Source organism: Engystomops pustulosus, chromosome 3 (genome assembly GCF_040894005.1).
Source record: "Engystomops pustulosus chromosome 3, aEngPut4.maternal, whole genome shotgun sequence".
NCBI lineage: Eukaryota > Metazoa > Chordata > Amphibia > Anura > Leptodactylidae > Engystomops > Engystomops pustulosus.
Window position 1 is genome coordinate 141,859,164 of NC_092413.1, and position 17,897 is coordinate 141,877,060.

The 17,897-nt window shown below is 40.9% G+C and overlaps 1 protein-coding gene across 3 annotated transcripts in view; it reads right to left on the reverse strand.

Annotated features, from left to right (window-relative positions):
- The window catches only part of KBTBD11 (kelch repeat and BTB domain containing 11), a 35,900-nt gene extending 18,935 nt beyond the window's left edge, over positions 1 to 16,965 (reverse strand). Inside the window, exons 1-2 of one of the 3 annotated variants that reach the window (XM_072142326.1) lie at positions 14,422 to 16,965; positions 14,193 to 14,300 (exon numbers count right to left, since the gene is read on the reverse strand). The gene's annotated coding sequence lies outside the window, so the exon portion shown is untranslated. Of the gene's footprint in view, positions 1 to 3,263; positions 3,694 to 14,192; positions 14,301 to 14,421 lie in introns of those variants that run through there. The other 2 variants (XM_072142325.1, XM_072142324.1) reach the window with 2 other exon arrangements.
- Positions 16,966 to 17,897: the final 932 nt, after the last annotated feature.

The following is a 17,897-nucleotide window of genomic DNA, read 5'->3' on the forward strand; positions in this document are numbered from 1 at the left end:
GAAACTATCTATGCTGCCTTTCACATATCCACAAGGGTGTGATGGAGTGTGTGTGAGAATATTACACCTAAAAGTCGAGGAAATATATATTTCTTCAATTGTATTTCTTCAATTTAAAAACATGTTGCTGTGTGAAGATAACTTTCCATAAATGTAGCCATGTTGTCCCTTAGAAATGAAATTGTTGTCCTTGGATATGACCACAGCTTTTGGAGTGATTGTACAAAGAAGCAGATAGTTTTTACATATGAAATGGCCGGGAATTACTGCATGTCCCACGTGCCCCGTGGTAATTAACGCTGAATACAGGTGTGTGGCATGTCTGGCCACCGCTGCCAGGGTGTAGTCATATCTAACATGGCTATATTTCCGGGAAATTATCTTCAGGTTTTATTATTTTTTTAATACCATGCAATTGAAGAATTGTATATACATGGCAGATGAATTAAATGTGAGTGCCTGGAAGGAAATATGCCATTACGTAGTAAACATCGGAAAGAAGATAATTACAAGGCACCAACATATCTATCTTTATCCTATCTATCCCATATCTATCTATATCCTATCTATCCCATATCTATATATCTATCTATCTACCTATATATCCTATATCTATCTATCTATATATCCATCTATCTCATATCTATCCCATATCTATCTATCTATCTCGTATCTATCTATCATCTCATATCTATCTATTCCATATCCATCTATCTATCTATTCTCTATCTATCTCATATCGATCTATTCTCTATCTATCTCATATCTATCTATCCTATATCTATCCATCTATCTATATATCCATCTATCTCCTATCTATCATCTCATATCTATCTATCCCATATCTATTTATCCCATATCTATCTATCTATCTATCTATCTATCTATCCATCTATCTATATATCCATCTATCTCCTATCTATCTATCATCTCATATCTATCTATCCCATATCTATTTATCCCATATCTATCTATCTATCTATCTATCTATCTATCCCATATCTATCTATCTATCTATCTATCTATCTCTCTAATATCTATCTATCTATCTATCATCTCATATCTATCTATTCTATATCTATCTATGACATAGACTTATACACCACAGTACAGTACATGTAACACACCTGACATCTTATAAGCAGTGGCTGTAATTCTCCACAATATTTCTTCCTAGCTATAGTTATACTTGAGCAGCAGAAGGACAGGGGGCAGCATATGTAAAGTTTATAGCGTGTGTGTAGGTAAATATTGATTTCCGGGGCTCCTCAAGAATTTTAACAACGCAGTTTGAATTGATGATTTTAATGTTCTGCGGTTTCCATGGTTACCCACCCCCAGCTTGTGGTATGACAGCAACTGCGAGAAGAGCCTGTGTCACTTTGTGAAGAGGCATCACATTACCATGGAAATGACTGCTTTTCATGGAAATGTGCATTTCTAGTTAATCTTCTACTATGAAAAGAAAACACTCTAGTCCGCCCCTAAACTAATAAAATGACAATGGGGCTGAACTAATGCAACATTCCTATAACCTTTAACCTCCCTTGTGCCCAAAACTTATTAATGTTGGCTAATAACTGATCATGTAAAAGAAATATTATTCTATAATTACGATTGTTAAGGCATATTCAATGGAAGTAGATTTACTGGGGAAACGTCTATGACTGTCATATTGGTGTAAGACGTTACGGAAGTCCTTGTGCCTTTTGCGGATATTAGTTATTTTCATTTACAGAAATTTCGGCAACAAATCTGCCATGTCTCTGTATATGGAATGGCCAGCATTATAATGTGTTGCATGATGGGGAGCTTGACTATTTATCCAAATACTTGTTGTGACTGGTAAGAAGCACTTGTCATCTATGACCCCTGTGCTCACATACACTGGGATAGTAGTCATTTGTATTTGTTAGAAGAAATATTTTTCGCTCTATTAAGTAATGATCAGGGGGGTGCAGAGGGTGCGGTCGCAACTCGGCCCAAGAGGCTTTGGGGGCCCATAAGGTCTCTCTTTCCCAAATGAGAAGACTAGTACTATAAACCATACATTATAGTCGGGGGCCTGGCACAGACTTTGCACTGGGGCCCATCAGTTTCTAGTTACGCCACTTGTAGTGATCACTCTCATTTTCCATCAATGTATCACTAAACCTTTGTTTGCAAACAGAACAATGTTACATTGTGGCTTTTGTGTCATGTGTGTTAGTCGTTTGTTTATCCGGGATTTATTGAACAATAGTAACAACTTGACAATATGTTAATCTATATTCTGTATACACACATATATTAGGAATACATTCCTCAGGTACCACGTGTGTAGAAAACTATTGTAGCGGATAACAACGGCACAAGGCCTGTCAGATTGTATGGAGTGCGCCTGTGTTATGGGAACTCTCTGGCAAGCCTCAGGTCTGTATATCCAGTTCTGAGTGACTGGCTTATGCTGGAGCACACATCATGATGTGTGTCACAGTAGCACATTCAATGATCACTGCCCAGGGGAATCCATAGCAGCTGAGCTGAGAAGACAAGCAAAAGGAGCAATGTGCTGCAGAAAACCTCTGGAGTTACACCCACATCAGGATCCCCCTTGTATGGAGTATTCTACTCTTATTAATGCACAGTACATAGTCAGATCCCAAATGTCATGTAATGTATACCCAGCATAGTATGCTGTCAATGCAGTGCCATATTATCCATGCACACATGCTTACAGCACAGGCTACTTGTCAATGAATGCTATGCACATATAGCATAATTATAACACAACTATACACAAAAAGAATGTCATGTCCCTTTTTTCAAACACTAAGTAATAGGCACACAATAGAAACAATGCCTCTTCACATTTGTATACAGTAAGACATGGCATGCACTATACTGTACACGGACTTCTCATCACATAATGTATAAAATATTCTCTGACGCTTACAATCATATAATAATACATATTAACGGACATGTATAGAACAAAGCACTGTATAGAAAACCATATAAAGTTATACATTGTAGACACATCTCAGTATAAAGTGACACTGTGTACAGGAATGCACTCATTATACATGTATCTAACACAACCTATATACATACAGTACCTATAGAGTATTACATGATATAAAGATAGCACATCATGTCCCATCATGTATGTGCAGAATGACATAGCTGCAGCTGGAGTGTATGAGGCAGCAACAAATGGCTGCAGTAGGTGGATGTGCTATGAATAGCCCCTCTGTTTGCATGGATGATAGCAGGGATCCCACCTTTGTGTTACCTCCTGTGCAGCCTCTTCTTCAGGCAGAATGTCCTGCTGGCACCTTGTGCTGGAGACAACATGTCTCTGTAGATCTGGAGATGTGAAGCTCCTGCTTAGATGAGATCAGCCTTGAGGATCCCCATTCCCCTAATTCTCCACCTCTTCTCTGCTGCATGGAGTAGTGAATGCCTCCCCTCCCTCCAGTGAGATTACAGTAATGACAGACCATGAGATCCCCTCCTAGTCTTTGTCTTCACAATGCAGGACGATCCCAATCAGTAGGATTAGAGCAGCAGCATCCCAGGAAGCTGTCAGCAGGCTGAGGATGGGGGTATTACATGATCAGATACATGTGTAGTGAGGATGCTGCTGCCAGCTTCTGTCTAGTAACTGCTGGGCACCATCTCCTTCTACTGCTGCTGAGATCATAGGAGGTGGGGAGAAGGGCTGCTGCCTGCATCCACACAATGTGGGAAGGAAAGACAGACAGGGGAAGCACGTGGATAGAAGGAAAGGGATACAGCTCCGTGCAGTACAGGTTTACCATGGGAATTAGCTTTCTATAATAATAATAATAACATAGAAGGTACATCATGGGGCACATTTACTTACCCAGTCCGCGGAGTTCACTGAACTTGTCCAACGATAATGCACTCTGCCGCGATTCACTAAGAACGTGCGCCCGATATCCTGCATGTGTCGCTTCCTCGCTCAGGTCCAACAGAGTTCACCTTCTTCTTTTTGGTGCATGTAAGTGCATTGTCTTGCCACACAATTTGAAAGTGAAATCCAGCGCTCAGTCTGAATCATTTGGATTGTCCGACGGCGCGCCCCCGCGATTTCGTGCGTGCGACACAATCCCAGCGCAGACACCTGTTCAATACCTGTCAAAACTGTGCAATCCCCAAAAATGGTGCACAGTCCGACGGAAATGCAATCCGCCACCCTTAGTAATTAAACCCCTATATCAGTGATAGAGATTTTAGATACAGAGTGCCCAAATTACAACCAAAACCCACTTTTATGTCGCAAAGTGCCAACATGACAATTTAAGCAATAAGCTATTGATCTCTGCTGTATCACAAGTTTCAATCATATTGGCGCCCTGAGGACACCAATACAATAGAAAGCAGGAGCCATTTGGATTGTAGCTTCCCTCCAGGGTCCCCTGAGGAGGAAGAATAAGGGAACCCAAATAACCCATCTCTGTCCACACCTTCTCTCTTCTACTGTAGTCCTGGCAGCCACATAGGTGTCACATTAAAATAGCGCTGAGCGTAGCGCGTCCTGGGCTCTATTGGACTGCAGGAGGAAGCTTTGAGTCCTATCTGGTAAATTCTGTGCTCGGTGCCCACAGAAAGGGCTCCAAGTGCCACCTCTGGCACCCGTGCCATAGGTTCGCCAGCACTGCCCTATATGTTCAGATAACATTAGATATTACACAATATAGTTTACACAATAGTAGTGATGGTCCTGCTCGACACAGTTTACCATCTATGATTAGTATGTCATATAACAGTGGTGGCAAACCTATGGCACAGGTGCCAGAGGTGGCACTCAGAGCCCTCCCTATGGGCACCTGTGCAATCACCCCAGCACAGAGTTCGCCGGACAGGACTCAAGGCCACTTGCAGTCCCAGGCAGCCCAGGACCCTAGAAGGAAGCTACAATGATAATCCAAACTTCTTTGCCTTCTTTCTACTGTATTGGTGTCCTCAGGTGCCTGTACAATTTAAACCTCTGACACAGCAGGGAGTCATAAGTTACTGCTTAAATTGTCGCATCGGCACTTTGCGAAAAATACCTGGGTTTAGGTTGTAGTTTGGGCACTCAGTATAAAACATACACACAGTATATACAATATCATTTATTTTATAAAGAGTTGCGCCATTTTGAAAAGATCTAGTGAACTGTGATGGAGTTGGAGTATAGTAAGTGTTCGGCAAGACAGAAAAGACCTTGAGATCCTGGGATATAGACATCTGTGGCCCCCCTACTTTTGGGTTGGACAGTGTGAGAGAGGTGTCCCTGGATATAAACAAGAAGTTTCCACTCTTTAGACTTAGCCTAAACATCCTCTACACCTAGGACTTTGTATGGTGTGTGACCAAAGGCACATTATCTGTCTGCATAGAGAGAATGTTGCCCTCTAATAAGGTGAGACCGTCCACTGGACTCCAAAGGATAAAACAGTCAGGGATTTTAATCAATAAATTACCAGTTATACTCATTTTTTTTCACCAAATGACGTATTATCCAGCTCCCCTCCATTTCTATTATAACCTATTTATGGTGACTGGTTCCCTTTAAGCTTGGGCCTCATGCAGGAGCACAGTAACAGCAGCATGTCCACACCTACTGTTATTCTCTAGGTCATTAAAAAGAGAACATTTAGTAAAGGTCTTTCCACAAATGTATTTGTGAGTCATCTGCTACCATCTGTGACCAACAATAGGACATTGCATGTGTGAACAAGAATTGTGAATGTGATAAGAACCAGAACATATATAGTGCATCTATCTGCCATAATATTTCTGTAAAGTTATAGATTCCCTGAATATATATTGGGAAACTACCTGCGGTTTTAACCACATAACGTTGTAGACAGTGTTACGTATGGGCTTAGTGTGTGTTGTTAGTGTTTTGGATTGCAGACTAAAACCTGTGAGCCACAATTAGATAAAAGATATACATGCATGCATGAAGAAAATCATACAGATGCACTTTATCGCCTAGTAAGATTCTCTACCTTATTATTAAACTCTCTAACTCAGAATGCCCCCTTCACTGATGGTCCTGCACCCATACACATCACTAACCTGATCTGCTGGATGATGTCAGTCACAGAGAAGGAGACATCAGAGGTGGAAGAGCTTGACTTCAGTGCTAAACTCTCCGCCTCCTTGACTTTATACAACCAATTTACATATCACTTCAAAGTTGATTTTCTGGATGATGTCACACTGGGCCATGAGTAAAACATGATCTGGGAGTAGTTAAGCTGCTTGACAACATACTAGATGTGGTTTATTAGGTTAATTTCTGACGACAGGTCCCCTTTAAGAGGGACTAGCCCCCTAGATACTACACTTTCATTGCATTATCTCAATATGGTAATATTTCTGTACTTGTGCAATGGCAGGATAGGCACAAACAAGAAAGCAGAGGCCATAGCAAGGGAAATAGATATGTAGATGCTACGTAAAAGATATGCTCTGGTCATGTGCAAAATGTGCTTCCTCAAGGTTATGTTGATTTATCCTCTAACACTGTAGAAAGATTAACTCCTTCCTTCACCAGAAAATAAAGGCATAACCATAACATTTGGAGCAGCAGGACTGTGAAAATGCATTCATACTGAAGAATTGTAGCTGGATGTGGAGAACTCTGGTGCAATGGTGTGTAAAAACTCAATGGAACACAGCAAAGCCGCCCCTCCCTTCTACTGTATTATCTAACAAGAAACCTGCTACTGTTCTTACTCAGAGAAGTGAAGAGGACTCCATCTCGGTGCAAGTCCAGCTACAATACTGTAAGATAATCCACTTTCCACAATCCTGCTGCAGCTGCTAGTAACAATACACACAGGTATGGTTGCAAATAACTAGCACAGTCCTCTGTAGACTCCCTTTAAAAGTGTCTGTTAGAAAGTGAAAAGTTAGACTGATAGCGCATCATGTTTATCCAGAGTTCTGATTGTGAATGAGAATGAGACTGTTTATTCTGATTTACACCATCTATTTTCTGGGTAAGCTTATGTTAAGAAAATGTAAAATATTTATGTCGTAGGCTGAGAAATTCTGCAACAATTTTGACTGTGGCAAGAACCAGCTAAAAATTACTAGTTTTGTTGTGGTAGAACTGAGCTTAATCTTTGTATTCAAAATGTGTTTTTTTTAGTATTTGTATGGAATTGTATAAATCTCATCCACTTTTTGTGACAGCAAATTATTGCTGGTTAGCCACAATGTGGGTAACCTGCAGCAATTACAGCCTGTGTGTTCCTGGCTTATAACAGGATGATAAATACCCCTTTCTAATCTCACTATAACAGACCACCCTTATTTTTGCCTTTTACACTTTGTTTTCTGCACACAACACAAATGGAGCCCAAATATGATACAAATATGATACTTGCAGGTACCAACAAATACGTTTTCAGTTTGTGCTGACAATGCACATTTTTTATTCTCAAGCTGCAACATTATATGCAGTTAGTGCCACCTCCTGGGGTCAGAAAGAGTCACCACACCCTGCATCGTTTTCTTCCTTGTCCTGAGTTACTGGAGCATATATGATAGCAAGCCTACAAGCCACTCACCTTCTACTCAGCGGATACCCCTGTTGCCCTCTTCCAAAGTTAATAACTGTATGTTAATAAGAAGAAGTTGAACTCCGGCGGACCTGAGCTGGGAAGCGAGACATGCAAGATATCGTGCACACGATCTTAGTGAATAGCGGCACAGGGCATTATACACGGACAATGCACTTTCTGTGAACGCCGCGGACCGGGTGAGTAAATGTGACCCATTGCATTTCATCCTGCTGTTGGGTGGCCACACAGGACATATACATACGATGGAGCGTTATGACAGATTCCATACAATGATGTCCATCAAATGACTTGGCAAAATCTATAGGGATATATAATAGCTCCATGCAGCCTTTTCACCCTGCAGGAAACAAGGAGCCTTTTATCTCTCTGCTCACGTAGGCCCAAATTGATCAAAACTAGGGTAGAAATTAAACATAAGGGCCCACATTTATTAAAGTGTTTGCGCCAGTTTTCTGTCTGACTTTGCACTGAAAAGAATGTGCAAACTCCTTACACAAGTATTTATAAAGTGTCTGTGTCCTATAAGACAGAAAATATTTGCACCTAAAGGGGCGTTTTAGTGTTTGGCTGGAATTTGCACCACATTTATTACTGACGTGCGCCACAATTCTGCAGTGCACCAAAAAAATGGAGCCCACTTCTCGAGCAGTGCATGGGGCGCTAAATTAATGAAGACTGTATAGCAGTTTTGATGAATCTGGGGCACCCTGCACACTCCACAGGCAAATCGCACGTAGTACAGACTGCACTAGACTATGGGGGAATTTGCTCACGTCCGTGTTTTTGGCGCAGTAACTGTGCGGTAATTTAGCTTTAAGCTCATCTATTTGTGCGGCAAAATGTTTTGGGAACCTAGAAGCACAAGAAAAGTGTCAGGATTACCATGCTGTGCCAAAATTGACCAACCAAAAATAAAAAAGGGCATGAGTATCGCAAAAGGACCAATATTGTGCCGCCAAATACTTCATAAATATGGCGCACAAGGCACAGCAGGGAAAAAAACATGAAAAAACTGTCAATAAAACAATAATGAATGCACCCCTTTAAGTTTAGTTTATATGTGACAAGCTGGGCCATATTTGCCATTAGGCACTTGAGGGCCTGTGCACAGAGTACCCAGCTGTGGATGAAGCAATGTCTTTTTCCTTGATTTTACATAATGTAAACAGCATGATTGGGGGCACAAAGGGTCTTAGGATATAATTAAGATATATAACGGAGAGGGCAAATAAGTCAATTTGGCGGTGTTATAATGCTATAATAGCTGCTTGCTTAACTTGGACCCAATATCATTATAGCAAATCCTTAGGACAATCAAGCGTAAATGGGCCTTTAACGTTGGTGTATTCATAACCCTGGTATTATTTACTTAGAGTAAGGGGTTCACATACATTACATTAAGACAAGAACAGGTGCAAGTACAAATACAAAACTAGAGTGATCAGGAGACAAGCGGAAGGAGGACCCTGCCCGTGAGGGCTCACAATCTTTATAGGGGGTGTGCAGTTAATGTGCGTTTTAAGCAACCCTGAACAGGTGGGTTTTCAGGTTACATGTGAAGGTTTGGAAGGTAGGGGACAGTCTTACATGTTATGGTAGAGAGTTCCAGATGCATGGGAGAAGTCCTGGATATAGTTGTGAGAAGAGCGGATGGTACTTTTACGGATGGTGCAGCTGAATGTCCTGTGAAGAACAGAGATTATGTGTAGAACAGTATTGGCTGATGAGTTCGACAGGCTGTGGGCGGCTTTGTAAATCACGGTTAGTACTTTGAATTTGTTGTGCAATGGAGAACCAGTGTAGAGACTGGCAACGAGGAGAGGCAGAGTAGATGTGATTCCCCCTTGTGCTGCTCGCCCTTTTCTTTTCAAAGTTATGTCATTTTCTGTTCTAAAAGTGTTTGACAATAATCTTTCTCCCCAGAGGGGAAGTGGGCGGAGACTAAAGTCTGTCAGTCTATGCCCTCAGCCTGAGGCCAGTTAGCTTTCCCACAGATCCCATGATGTCTTATGTTTCCTCTCAAAGTAATTTATCACTAAATCCATTTAGTTTCTTGCAAGTAAATCCACGGTACACCGCATAGTGCACATACAGGATGTATATGGTGACAGCCTGGCAGCTTCCATCACATGGAGGAGCAGGGAACATGTAATACATGGTAGAAATCATAAGTAACCAAGTACATGAAGTCTATAGTCCGTGAAGTGTGAGCACTAAGGGTTAATACACTCGTAGTTTATCTGCACAGAACTGTTAGATGACAAGGTGTGGGAAGGGAGCAGAATGAGGGGAGGACAGAGACAGAGAAAGTTCTGTAAAATCACAGACTAGGATGGAGGAACTTCCATGAAACCAACCAATAAAACAACTATAAACAAACCATGGATTTACAGGGATTAACAGCAGAGGGAAAAACAGCCATTTCAGCACTAAGGTAATCTCAGGGGTATAGCAAAGAAACTACTGAATATAGGTAATAAAGAGAATAGGCAAAGTTATTTTACATCCCAGGAGCTATTGATTTGTGAAAAAACCCTTTACAGTTACTCTTTATGTATGGCTGAAAAGCTTATAAAGTGCTGAAAATACTTCTGCTGTAACCGGTGGCGTGATCTGGGAGAAAATAGACTCCCTTTAAACCTAAACAGACTCAACCATGGAAGTATAGAAAATAATGCGCAAGTGCTTTCATCTTCATAGGACTGGGCTTTGTGCTTTGTACTTTGATTAGTCTACTCCTGTAATAACCATACGGTATGCTGTATACATCCCGGGAAGGGCCCCAATACTATATATAGTGTAAGCACATGCTACCAATTCCATCAGATAAATAATGCACCTAAATCTGTTACATCTCCTTTATTTTTCTACTTCTGCAGTAGAGATCTGGTTCTAGAAAAAGCAATAACCTCACATGTTCTTATTTAAGCATCTCATTAGAAAGCCCTGCAGCAACTGGCAGGACTAATTCATTCTTCATTTAGATTTAATATCGATTTTACCAGGCCTTTCATCTCCTAACTTTCAGTATGAGAGCCCATTGTTAAGAGAACATCTGGTGTGAAACTCAATGTACAGCACTAATACAAGTCCATTTAGTGGATGTTCAGGGCACATCTGCAGGTCTAAGGCCGGTGACACACAGACATGTTTGGTCTGGGAAAATGAGTCCTGTCTAAGGATGCATTCCTGTCTAAGGGAGACGTATATACGGCCGAGGTATATTCGGCCGATATAAACGTCCCCCATAGACGTCAATGGGCGCGCGGCGCCCTACGGGAGCGGTACGGTGCCGCACGTACTGCTCCGTGCCCCGTGAAAAAATAGGACATGTCCTATTTTTTCAGGGCATACGGCGCCGTGCGCCATATATCCCTATGGAGAGGGGCGGGGTGAGCAGCGCTCTCCCCCTCCTCCTCTCCCCACGCGCTGCCGTGTGCCCGCCATGCTACGGTACGGCGGGCACCGGTCGTGTGAATCCAGCCTTAGGTCAGTAATTCACAGACCGTCCATAGGTGGCCTCCATCTACATCTATCCAATGAATGTATGCGAGTATGTCAGGAAATCTCACTGAACCAGAGGATTTACACAATAAATCTCAGTGCACAAAGAGCCATATTTCAGGTATATTTACAACAGGTGATTCAAATGGTGATCAGTAAAGTCTGAAAGAAGAATATCACACACTGACTACCTGTTTCTTTTTATCTGGTGTTTTTACCAAACTAAAGTGGTCCCAGTAATGTCCTTTCTTATGCTTCCAAATTAGATACCCATTAATTAATATTAGCATAATATAATATAGATGAAATATGTACAGATCTTAGCACAAAACACTAAATTGTAGTTATTACTCAGGTTTTCTATTGTGAAGCTTCATTTGCTCGGGATTTCATGTTAGTTTTTCTGCTGCCAAAGCGGCGCTGCCAAAATTCTGTTAATTAAACATTGATTCTGTACATCATCCAAACCTTCCTAGAACGCATCATTCCCACCACAGTGAGAACTCACAAGGAATCTCTAAGTGTGTTATTACTGGTCCATATTACGTTGATGGGCCAGCTGTCAAGAATGTACATCTCCTCCTTCCTTAAATGGCCCTACTAATGATAAATAAGATTTCTAGTTCTACCGAGCAATCAGTTCTATTAGCTTTAGCTATCAATCTTCATGTCTATTGTAAGGTGGGTGGTACCAAGCTGTGCCCAGGAGCACTCATCAGCCTACAGTACAAACAAACAATAATGGAACTGTCTGCTCAACAACAATGGGAGCTAGAAAGAAAAATGGCCCCGGTACCGCTTTGACCATAAAAAGCTGCAGTGTGACCATACCTTTCTATATGTTGTAAAAATGGATTTATACTCAAGGATTTTCTCTATGCTGTGCACAGCCCCTCCTTTCTGCTCTGAGTAACAGCAATCGCAGGCTTCAGGTTACACATTACAGCAGAGGGAAGAGGCTGAGGAGTCATTTGAATTTAAAGATCTAAGAACACTGCAGTTTGAAGAGACTCCTCCAGTGCTCAAAGTCTAGCTACAATCCTGGAATATAAACCTATTTTTCACAGTCCTGTTGCTACTAACAAAACACACACAAAGGTTTGGCTACACAGAACCCTAGGACCGCTAACAATGTCTGCACCTTTGTATGGTAAATACGTCTGGTAGACATGTTATAGGGTAAAATACACACCGAGTTATGGTCATTGCAATCTTTTGGGCAGTGTTGGTGTCGGGCACTTATAAAATGGGTTTCCATGAATTTAGTTTATCTATTCCAAAAAAAAACCCAGAACAACAGAAGCCCTGCTGGAGATAAGCTTTTCTAATTTAATGGACCATTTCTAAATAATATGCACAAGATTGAACTTTACCTTTAACATTTTCTCCTGATAAAGGATATGTGTGAACTAAATGAGAAATATCAAAAGTGAGATATTTTCCCCCAAGCATGGGAGTGAAGCAGAAAAGTATTCCACTTAAAATAAGCACTGAGTGATCCCTGAATGAGTTTCTAGGTAAACAGTGGAAATCTGTGTGGTCATTGTTCTGATATTACAATGAGCTGCTTTATGTGCTGGTCAGAAATGTGTATATATTCATAATACAGCAAATGTTTTATTAGATCACTTGTAGCGCAGAGCCATCCATCAGTAGATGCGGTCTGGCATATTGCATTTCTATATCCAGATGGTGTATATTAGAAGTGACACATGAGACATATGGTTAATGTATAGAATATTCAATAGAGCTGCTTATGTCTAAAGAAAACTTTCCTTTTAACACACACAATATTTTGCGGACGCCATGGTCAGTGGACAGTTGTCTTTCTGTAAGTGACTGTATGTTCAGTGCTTGGTTCAGTAAAGCTACTTTCCCACTGGGGCCAATACATTAAGAATGATCAGTGGCGTAACTAGAAGCTGATGGGCCCCAGTGCAAAGTCTGTGTCAGGCCCCCGACTATAATATATGGTTTATAGTAATAGTCTTCTCATATGGGAAAGTGAGATCTTATGGGCCACCTAAACCTCCTGGGCCCACACCCTCTGCACCCCCTCAAGTTATTCCCCTGAGAATGACGCTATGTGCACTGTGAGATATGTCAGCATTAGTAAGAGGCTCTGAAATCCCCAGCACTAGGCACTATCAGGGACTGGTCATCTATAACAAGTACCAGCTTTTTGACACAACTTATGGGAATTCTGTCACGACAAAGCTCCATGCCCGCTCAGCCATCCACACCTGCATCAACACCATCCAGGAGATTAGAAAGTAATGGGTGATATAAAGAAAGGGCTTACATATCGACTCTCTGCTGCATCTACTACTGGCCTCAGCTCACCTGGCCTTCATATTGCAGATATTAAATTCCTGTTTTTAATCCCCCAGAAGATCCAGAGCTGCCACCCTGGTCCAATACATGAAGAAAAAGATAGATTAAGCTCTGTACATAAGTGTGGTCCACAATCCCAAATAGGTGGGGGTTACCTGGTTAAGTAAGCCCTTATATCAATGGCAGCATGTTGTCCTTGTTCTGGGGTGAATAGATGCATCCAGATTGAAGGAATCAAATGGCAAATTGGCATCACAATGAGTAGGTGACATCAAGACGAGAATGATTCCTCAATTGTTTATAGTTCAGGGAGGATTACATGTTTCGAGGGTGAACAACCCTCTTCATCAGAATCAGACCGAGCCGACAGCAGGGGACTCATGTACAGGTTTAATGAAGATGGTTTAAATGCATGGTCCTGCTGTGGACCTTCCATGTAGGGCACTGTACACATCATTTGTTAGTTATTTAGTACAGGTTGTCTTGTACGTCACACATAAGTGTGAGAGGCGGCTACAAGGAAGATCAACCCAGCATGTCAGCATTACCAAAGACAGTTCCTGCTTCTAATTATTCTTGAGATGGAAAAATAACACAAATGCTGGAGGTCCAAATGAATTTCCAGTTTCTGTAATCTCACTTCTCAGTAATGTAACATTATTAATAGTACCACAGTTATACCATAATCTGATATGGTATAGAATACAAGTTTATACATACAGAAAAAACTATCACAAAGATACTTTTGTGAAATCAGCTCACCCTCTCCGTTCGAACAATCCTCTTGGTCTTGACTCTGGACACTCCAGCACGGACAAACCTCGGTCACAGGTGCAGGCAGCATTAGACAGGAAAAAGAACTATTTCCAGCTGGACATCAGACGTCAGTTTTTAGGATAAAAAGTAGCAAAATTTTATTTGAAATCCATTAAAAAGGAGTACAATGGTACATGACACAGCATAAGGAATAAAAAATAGCATCAAAGCTTACGCGTTTCGGTGATTAAACCTTATTCATAGCTCCTACGTCACACATAAGTGTGAGAGGCGGCTACAAGGAAGATCAACCCAGCATGTCAGCATTACCAAAGACAGTTCCTGCTTCTAATTATTCTTGAGATGGAAAAATAACACAAATGCTGGAGGTCCAAATGAATTTCCAGTTTCTGTAATCTCACTTCTCAGTAATGTAACATTATTAATAGTACCACAGTTATACCATAATCTGATATGGTATAGAATACAAGTTTATACATAACACAATTGCACAAGCAGGAAGAAAATGACACATGGCGTGATCAGCTTGGCAGATGATTGCAGATCGTGAATCACGGCTATGACTTATACTGTTAACTCTTTTAAAGCCAAACTAGATTATTCGTGACCAAATCAGGGAGTCAAAGTAATGAGATTCACTCTTGTGATCTTAAATTCGAATAAATATACAGTATTCAGTATGTATGTGAAGTAAATGAACCTAAAATATCACTAACACCCAACAAGGTACCTATATCTAATTTACAAATTTTATTCAACCTGCTAAATATACACTCTCCCCTCTCAATATAAGCTACTGCATTAGTCACTAAGATTAGGGGAGACACCAGGAGCAGTTCACTACAAAGAGCCAAGAGTACAGCAGTGTGAGGACAACCTCATCTTCTCCCCAGTAATCCTGGAGTGATTTACATCACCTACTAAACAACGTCATAACCTCACTAAAAAAGGAATAGGGCTAGACTGGCTTATTTTTTAATTCAGGGTAAAAACTTTTAGGTACCAGTGACTTTTGCCCAGATTTATCACTACGTAAGCTGTAATTGGCCAGGCATAGATAAAGCAGTCACCAGAAGGAGCATGGCAGCAGAGATGGTAAGTTACAGGTAGAGTGTATAACATAACAGCAAAGCTGCTTGATACCAGCATAATACTAGTATTGTTTACCTTCGAAAAAAACGCCACGATCAAGCCGATCCTCTGTGGTTCTCATGTTATATAGGGTTGTCTGTGAAAAGACAATCTCCTTAAAGGCGTATTCCCACGAAGACAAGTTTCTTATATGTACTCAGGATAACAAAATAACACATTCTCTAATTCACTGTTATTCACAAAAACACAGCATTTCACAGATATACTCTACTCACTTTCATCAGACTTTGCCCCTTTTTTAGTTTACACGGCTGTGACAGGTATTTAACAGGTGTCTGTGCTGGGATTGTGTCGCACGTGATCGGTTTCTGTCGCAGCTGTGCTGGCTTCCATGTGACACAAATCGGGGGGCGGGCCGACGGATGATCTGACTGATTCGGACTGAGCGCAGGATTTAACTTTCAAATTGTATCGCAAGACAAAGCACTTACATGCACCAGGAAGAGGAAGGTGAACTCCGTCAGATCTGAGCGGGGAAGTGAAACATGCAGCATATCCGGCGCACAATCTTAGTCAATCGTGGCAGAGTGCATTCTTGTCAGACAAACTCCTCGGACCAGGTAAGTAAATGTGCCCCATTGTGTGTAATATGCATCTTCTGGATCTCATTATCTCTGATCTGTCTCATGTTTCGTTCTATGTGTCAGATACTAGAACAATGTTCAGAAGGTAAATGAAGGTGTATATAAACATGTACCCTGATAATCTAACCACAGCTCACAGAACTAGAGGAATCATGAAGTATCTGCTTAGAGAGTGGAAACTTACAATGACTAAAACTGAGTAAAACTGTAGTAAAATGGTTAAAATGATCTTTATGTTAACATCACTAGAGCATGGAAATTTGAGAATTTTCTTTCATGGGAAAACCCCTTCAAGCTAGTTATCAAAATCAAAAGGCTCACACAATACTGTATATTGTAAAAGTAAGGAAATCCTTGCAGAGTTTTCTCATATTTATCAAATGTAAACAACTCAATTCTTCATATAGAAATACCCAGCAAACTAGACAGAATGTGGAGACCTGCCTGTGCCCTACATACATTAGCCTCGCACCGGGGACATAAAGGACCCCAAATATTTTCCTAAGTAGCTTGCGGCTTATTATAAACACAGTTGGTCTTTATGGAAAGCCTCATACTGACAAAAACAGGCTACATAAATAAGCCGAGGTCGCGGTAACTGGGTTACATAAATACAGACTAATGTTCAGTAATGCAACGTCTGACTTCAAAAGCCATTAACTGGACGGAACATTTTCATCTCATTAAAAGAAATGATGTTACTATAGTGATGTCTGGATTTATACTAACTATAGAAGTCTGATGCCTCATTTATGAGCTGTATAGCAAATTTGCAGGTACAATCTTAAAGGCTATGTACATTGTAGGGGCCATTTTTAATATGTTTGCACTGTGTCTATTATGAGGTTAATACAATGTCCTTACTCGGTTTTTAGTAAACTTTTTGCTTTATTTCTCTACTGTATATGTTTCTTTTACTCTCACTTCAGGTTGGCTTTTTCCTTGTGCAGAGATATCTTCCTAATTTTTCAGACCCCCTAAGGTACTTTAACCCTTGTTTAAAGGTTTGTGCTTTGCCACAATTCTGGCACAACTGAATGAAGCAAAGTAGCCCCCCCCCCCCCCCCCCAAAAAAAAAAGTGCAACTTTGTGCACATCCTGAAAACAGAACAGATTTACTAAGAGTGTGAGTCATTATTGGATTATCCGGCGCAAAATGCACATTAGTGTGTAAAAATACACTATGGCAGTTTGCACCACTTTTGATATATTTGGGCCAGTAACTTTAGAAGCAACCTTCAAAGGTTGTCCATGATAAAAGTTTAGTGTATGATGAAAATTTATGTAGAATTACTTAAAGGGAACGTTCCTACCTCATTTTCTGTAGTGAGATGCTCTGATAATGATACTGAAATGAGTCAGTGGCTCCTGTGGGTTATAAAATGAGCCCCACAGTCTGCATTGAAATCCTGTGTAGTGAGTCAGCAGGGTGTTCCTGAGCAGAGTCCTCGGTCCTCGTGTAAACATGCCCCCTGCACATGTCATTTATATCCCTTTCTGTGCTGCAGTTTAGCAGGAGGTGTGTGAAGGGGACATGTTTATAAGAGGACAGAGGGGTCACAGTCTGACTCAGGTCAGGAACACCCAACTGACTCACTTCACAGGATTACAATGCAGACTGGGGGTCATTTTATACCTTTTAACCATTATAGGTGTCTATTTATTTTGGAATATTGATTACTGTTTATTTATCAACCAAAAATAAACTTTTGGTCAAAAGACCAAACTCCTCAAAAACGCAGTGAGGAGTAATAGTACTTTGCCAGAAAAACTTTAGCTATAACACAACAATTTTTGCTTGTTGCTTGTATTGGAGGCAAAGTAGCACATTAGCATCACAAGATCACTAGCTGATACCCTATTATGTTTTTGTGACATATTCAGTGATACAAAACAACAAGGGCCATACAAATGGAATGGAAAGTTGCCCATTGTTCAATACTGATAGGTGACA